At 39.2% G+C, this 7045-nt stretch overlaps 1 non-coding gene across 1 annotated transcript; it reads left to right on the top strand.

The window, feature by feature from the left end:
* Positions 1–6285: 6285 nt before the first annotated feature.
* LOC123285388 (U6 spliceosomal RNA) lies at positions 6286–6390 on the top strand. The gene has a single exon (XR_006527138.1). It is a non-coding gene; the product is annotated as a U6 spliceosomal RNA (small nuclear RNA).
* The last annotated feature ends 655 nt before the right edge of the window (positions 6391–7045 follow it).

The following is a 7045-nucleotide window of genomic DNA, read 5'->3' as shown; positions in this document are numbered from 1 at the left end:
GTCTGTCTATATCAGTATCAGGAAGCCCATGCTCTCCTATGTTAGCTTTTTAATGATGTCTCTTATCTGCCTTACTCTTGTCTATTTCATAATTGGTTCAGAACTCGGGTGGGGAGAATGGGTACTATTTATTGAAGCTATGCAAATACCCTTATACAATCTACATCTATTAGCTCTCTTAAACCTTATAACTACCATATGAGATAAGCATTTTTGTCATCCAGTTTTTACAGATAAATGAGGACTAGCAATCAAATACGCGGCAGTCAAGATCTGTACTAGCTCTGTCTGATGCCAAAGATTGTGCCCTTAAATTTCCCATTTTGTTTTTGCATAAAAGTTCAATAATAAATGATAAGAACATTCAAATTTTGGATTGATGTTGAAAAGAAAGCTAACACAGTATTATATCTAGTATACTTATATTCTATTTGGCAGAAAAGTAAGCCAAGCTAAACTTAAATTCAGCAAATGCTGAATTTTATTTTAGGAAGAGCAAGCTGCAATCATAATAAAGAACTGTATTTACAGCTAACAGCAATACCCATGTTACTCTAAGGTCTTACACTACAAGCTGAAACTACATTTCATGATTTACAAGGTCTGAGATGTAAACAGTAAAAGGAATGTTTTTGGAGATTTCTCATTAGCAACCACAAAGCTAGCAATTTCGTGTGGAATTGTTTTGTCTATCCTTTCTCAAAGCATGTGCAAGACATCTCTTTGATGGTGAACCCATTCTGATTGAACTTCTGACTATTTTCAACATTCTGGGAACTCCTCCACACCCTGCCTATCTCTGGGAAGGTTTGACTCCCTACCACTTTGGTGAAAAGAAGGGAATTTAGAACATTTGAGGTAGCAGGCTGCCAGCTTATGACCATTTGAAGAATGAGCTCTGCCTACCCCAGTTCCTTTATGCAGGTACATGAGTGAGTCATCAAAAATTCAGTAATACTTCAATATTTTATGCTGATGGCAGTTGTGCTAATTAGAGAAACAACAAAAGGGTGCAGTGCCCAGGAAGTTCTAGATCAGGGATATTTAATGCATCCACTTATATCTATAACTCAAGTCCTTCTCCATATGATCCCAGTTATTGCATTCCATAAGAATTCCTACCAAGGCTCTACCAAGAAAACAAAACATACAAAATACACCCAAGCATTAACTACTTTTTTTTACATAGATCTTCCTACGTCTCCCATATATATTGCCTGACCTGACTCCCTTTTTTAATACAATGCTTGCCACTCCTGATTGTCTCTTTAACATTCTGTCCAAAATTGCAACTGGAAAGACAAAGAAAACAGAAGGTGAAGGAACGTAATTTGTACTCCTCTTAACCTTCGTTATTTATCAAATATACTTTTTTTAATAACCACCTTTGTAGCACTTCAAGACATGCCTAAAAGCCAGTATTCACTCTTTTACAGGCCAAGTGAATAATGGAAAGCCTGGAGAATCTTGGCTTGCAAAAGGCAATCAATAAGGTTAGTTTGAGCCTACTCTTTTTTGGAGGAATTACTTTTTCATTGAGAGAGAAGGTGACGGATGGCAACCCAGAAGAAGCTCTAGAGAACAGAGGGAGCCCGAAAACATGGGTGTTAGTTTGCATGGGTATAGTACCTTGTTTACAAAAAGGCCTCACTGATAGTCTTATAACCTGGGGACGTAGGGAGTATTTTGTCCACTTTTTTAATTGATAACTTGAGGAACAGAGAGGTAAATGACAGGTCCAAGAGCTTGTAAAGTGTGATCCAGTAAGTTTCAAGTTAACTTTGAATCCAAACTCCCTTCAGTAACCTGATGGTGAAAAGGACTTGCAATTCCCAAATTTCCTAAAGTGCACAATGTAGAGAATTCAGGAGCATGGCAACAACTTGCTTTGTCTTGCTGCATAGAAGGATATCCAACTCGAAGTTGAGAATTCCACATCAGAGTCTACAGGCCTTTTACTCTGCCCAGTAGTCTTTAGGTGGCTACCTTCGATCTTTTCCTGCCAACAGCAATTCGTACCTCTCTGGTTTAATCGGGCAGTTCTAAATAGTTGTTGTTGGTTACCGTGGTAACAGACGCTTATGTTTCAGCTTCAAATGCCCCTTTTAATGAGGCAATTTCAAGAATATCTGTGATAAATTACCAGACCACAGACTTCACTGTGGGAAGTTTTGCTTTGGAAAAATCTAATAAAAAGAAAGCAGAAAGAATGAACAGCAAATGCAGTAGAGAAAATGGAGCCAGATTTTGAGGGGCAAATGGAAAGGATGCCAGGTCTGACTACCAAAAGCCAAATCAGAATCAGTTCAAACCAGAGCTTTAAATTATAAATGGTCCTGGAAGGGCTACCTGCCAGACTGGGCCAAGATTCCTCGGAACCAAGAATGGTGAAGTGAGAGGTGGAGAGGGCAGGCATTGAGTATGTCCTACAGAAGGCTGTGTATTTTAAAGAGCTTCCATTTTCTATTTTACTACTGACTAAATGTCAGCAACAATCTTCCTTTTGTTTCTCCATTTCAGCATTTATGAAACCAAGAGACACTGCGACCTGGAGAGGACACAATGAACTAGAATGTGGAATTTGGTATAGGTGAATTTCACAGCAATCTAGATTATCCACAAATCCCAAAGACGTAGCAGTCCTGATAGTGTTCCAGGATTCTGTCATTAACCTCTTATCTATTCTAACCACTAAAAATTTTACAGAAAGATAAAAGGACTTTAATACATTGCTACGCTATTACATGGAAAGAAACCTTTCATAATTACCCAAAGGAAGACATGTCAATCATCCTGGTTATGTTTTAATATAAAGCATGCCTGATCTATATAAGATGGCTTAAGTTTATGCTTGGTTGAAGGCAAGAGGATAGCCTAAAAGAGCTTTCATGGACACTTTAAGTTTCTGGCAGGGCTCCTTAGGTCCCTACAGGAACGTCTTACTTTTGCTGCTCAAGGAAAGCACCAAAGAACAGATGCCTTACAGTTTGTGACAGGAGAACAGCCTGTGGATTCCGCCTACTCCCTCCAGTCCATCTGGGAGGTGGGTGAGACAGGGAGCCCACAGAGAGGGAGGCTCTCCTGGGAATCCCTCGGGGCATCATGGCTATTGGTGCTTTATTTTCAGTAGATGGCACTGTGTCTATTGAGATAAGCAAAAGGAGTCTACATGGGAAATCTAATTATTTCTAGAGAAAGCACACTGCATGTGAGAATGCATGGTATTTTTTTGACTTAGTAACTTGATAACGCAAATATTATTCAGTATTCATGTTAGCACCCTCTCTGGAGTTCAAGGAACTTTATGATTTATTATTCTGGCTCAAACACAAGGCTGTGGTGGAGCCCAGGGCCATTCTATGAGGGATATAGTTGGGATAAGAATAAATCACTCTGAACGTTCACCCACTTTATAAGCCAAACACACATATCAGCACATGTACTCCATCTGTGCCCTGGATTTCCACACTGGATCCCCCCTACCAGACAAGGAACTCTGACATCTCAGTTCCTGCCTAGCACACAGAAATCCTCACACCTCTAGAGTCAAGGCAACCAGACCCATTTCTTACACATTGGTGTTCCTGTGTAGCGGATACTGTTACTTGCCCATCCACCCTTTTTCCTTTTTAATGGACATCCAATTATGCTTTCAGGAAAGTAGACCCCAGCACCAGAAGACAAATCAAGTTTATTTTAAGTCAATTCTGGTCTTTTAAATGAGAGAAGGACCTCAAGTTTGCTTCTTAGAAAATGAACTCTAAACACAGTGTGGAGGATTGGGTAGATGAAAGGATGCCCTGTGAGCCAAGCACTGTGCTATGCACTTAATAGAATGCTCTCTTTTATTCCTCACATAATCTTGAGATAGGTACATGTTACGCACTTTACAGATGAGAAAACAGAAGCTCAGAAAGTTTAAATAAACTACTTAAAGTCACCCTTGCTATTGATGAGGCATATGATGAGATTCTGACTGTTAGAGGAGAAGTCTACTATGGGACTTCTGGGAAAGGGACATGCAAAGAGAAACCTCTCATTTCTGGCCCTTGATATTACCTTCTGAATACAGCTCCCAGGACTGCAGCAGTCATCTTGAGACAATTATAAGAGCCAACCTAAGAGAGTAAGACAAAAGCCTGAGGATGGCAGAGCAGAATGGTGGAAAGAATATGGGACCTTGATGATGCTGTTGAGCTAACCTTCAAACTTCAGATCTATGTTTCAGCCACTTTGAAATAGACTTCTGTTACTTGTAGCCCAAAATACCCTAACTATTACAACCTAAGACCCTAGACATAGATGATTAGAAAAAGAATTGGTGCCTGAGCCAAAAGCTTCTACCTGTAGGGTGACTGCCAAGGGAGTCAGAATATGAGAGTCCACTCATGAGGGCCTCTATATTGGGTCATGTCTAATGAGACAAATAAGATCCTTTCTGGGGGGCCCTGAATAAGATAACATTTTCTCCCATCTCCTGAGGAACCCTCCATCAATTAACCCATCTTTTTTCCGTATCTTCAACGTTTTCTGTTTATACTGGCACCTTCTCAAATATCATTTAAATTTTCCGTATTAAAAACTAACATAACACCTTTGTCCAATACAGACCTTCTTATATATACCACTCTAAATAGCTTCTCTTTTTTACGATCAACTTATTAAAATAGTTGTCTCCAGTTCCTATCCTTCAAGTCACTCTTCAACCCATGGCAATTTACACCTACAGCCCCAACAGGACATTGTCCCTTATAGATGTTACAAAAAAGTAATAAAATAGGTTGTCAATTTCTGATCAACAAACTGCTCCAAAACTTAGTCATTTAAAACAGCAACCACTATTATCTTCCATGATTCTATAGATTGACAGGGCTTGAGTGGATAATTCTATTCTGCATGGCGTTGACTGGAGCTGTGGTCATCTGGAGGCTTGACTGGACTAGAACATCCACTATGGCTCATTCACGTGGCTGGCAGGTGGTGTTGGCTCTTGGTTGGGAGCTTAGCTAGAAGTCATTCCTTCTCCTCATGGCTCCTCCATATATGAGATTCCCACATCATGAAAGCTGGGTTTTTAGAGAGAGTGTTCTAAGCTTGTGAAAGTAGAAGCTGCCCAGTCTCGGACATTAAACAATCTCACTTCTGCCACATTTTATTAGTCAATGCAAGCCAAACCCAGTTCAGACTCAAGGGGAGAGAAATACATTTCTCCTCTTGATGGGAGGAATAGTGAAGAATTTGAAGCTTTCTTAAATATGCCTCTGTTATTAATGGTCTTCCTTATTCCTAAATCCATTGAAAACAATACAGTCCTTATTTTATGTAGTATCTCAATTTTTGAAATATTTTCTTCTTTCAACTTCTATGACAACACACTCTTCTGGTTTTCTTGGTACTTCTAGGGTCACTCTCACTTTCTCGTGAAGAATCTTCTTTTCCTCAAACTCAAACTTAGGATCCCATCCTTGGTCCTCTTCTATTATCACTTTATAAACACTTATTAGATATTCTAATGAACTCTCAAGATTTGTATTACTATCTACATATTAATCATTCTCAAATCTTTACTTACAGCTTGTATTGATCACTTAAGTTCCAAACCTAGATATTCCATCTTTACTGAATATCTCCTATTTCCTTTTTTTTAAAAGATTTTATTTTACTTTATTTTTCTCCCCAAAGCCCCCTGGTACATAGTTGTATATTTTAGTTGTGGGTCCTTCTAGTTGTGGCATGTGGGATGCCGCCTCAACGTGGCCCCACGAGCAGTGCCATGTCTGTGCCCAAGATCTGAACCAGCGAAACCCTGGGCCACCATAGCAGAGCGCACAACTTAACCACTTGGCCAGGGGGCCAGCCCATCCTATTTCCTTTTAATTATCCTACAAGCATCACAAATTCAAAATGTCTAAAATCGAGCTTATCATATTTCCTCCCACAGCTCCTACTTCAATGTTATCTCTCTCTGTGAATAGCACCATGATTCCCTCAGTTACAGGATATAGAGAATTAATCATTTTGACTCTTTTCTTTTGCTCAACCCTACATCCGGTCACCAAAGCCAGTTAATATTATCTCCCTAATATCTTTCAAATTTGTTAAGTTGTCTACGTCTCTTTTCCAGTAGTCTGGTACTGAACTCTAATGCAGACCATTATCATCTTTTACCTGATATATTTCAGCATCTTCTATCTAGTCTTCTCACCTCTAGATTGGCCTCCTGTATGATTCATTTTCCATACTGAAACCAGAGCAGTTTTTAACAGCAATATTAGATCATGTTGTGCCCAATTTGGCAGGATATATACTAAAATTGGAACAATACAAAGAAGATTAGCATGGCCCTTTTGCAAGGATGACTTAAAAATTTGTAAAGCATTTCTTACTTTTTCTGCTTTGATGGACATACAATCTCTAAAGATGCAATTTTCATGACAATAACTGCACATGTTAGGAAAGAGAGGATGGAGCCATATAAGAGCAAAGTTTTTATATACTACTGCAATTTAATTGGTATTAATTTAAACTAGATTGCTATAAATTAAGATGTTAATTGTAATCCTCCTAGCAACCACTAAGAAAATAACACAAAAAATATAGTAAGAAAAAGAATAAGGGAGTTAAAATAGTACACTGGAAAATATCCTTTCAACACAAAAGTAGTCAGTAATGGAAGAAGGATCAAAAATAATAATAAAACATATAGAAAACAAATAGAAAACGAAAAACGTAAATATGACCTTATCAGTTATTTCATTAAGTGAAAAGGGATTGAACTGAAAGACAGAGATTAGCAAAATGGATTAAAAAACAAAACCCAACCATATACTGTCTATAAGAGACACATTTTAGATTCAAAGGCACAAAGAAGTTAAAAGTAAAAGTATGGGGGTGTCGGCCCCGTGGCCAAGTGGTTGGGTTGGCGCACTCCGCTGCAGGCAGCCCAGTGTTTCATCGGTTCGGATCCTGGGCGCGGACATGGCACTGCTCATTGAGCCACGCTGGGGCGGCGTCCCACGTGCCACGACTGGAAGGACCCGCACCT

Source organism: Equus asinus, chromosome 4 (genome assembly GCF_041296235.1).
Source record: "Equus asinus isolate D_3611 breed Donkey chromosome 4, EquAss-T2T_v2, whole genome shotgun sequence".
In the NCBI taxonomy this organism is placed as follows: Eukaryota; Metazoa; Chordata; class Mammalia; order Perissodactyla; family Equidae; genus Equus; species Equus asinus.
This window is presented reverse-complemented; position numbering and strand designations above follow the sequence as displayed.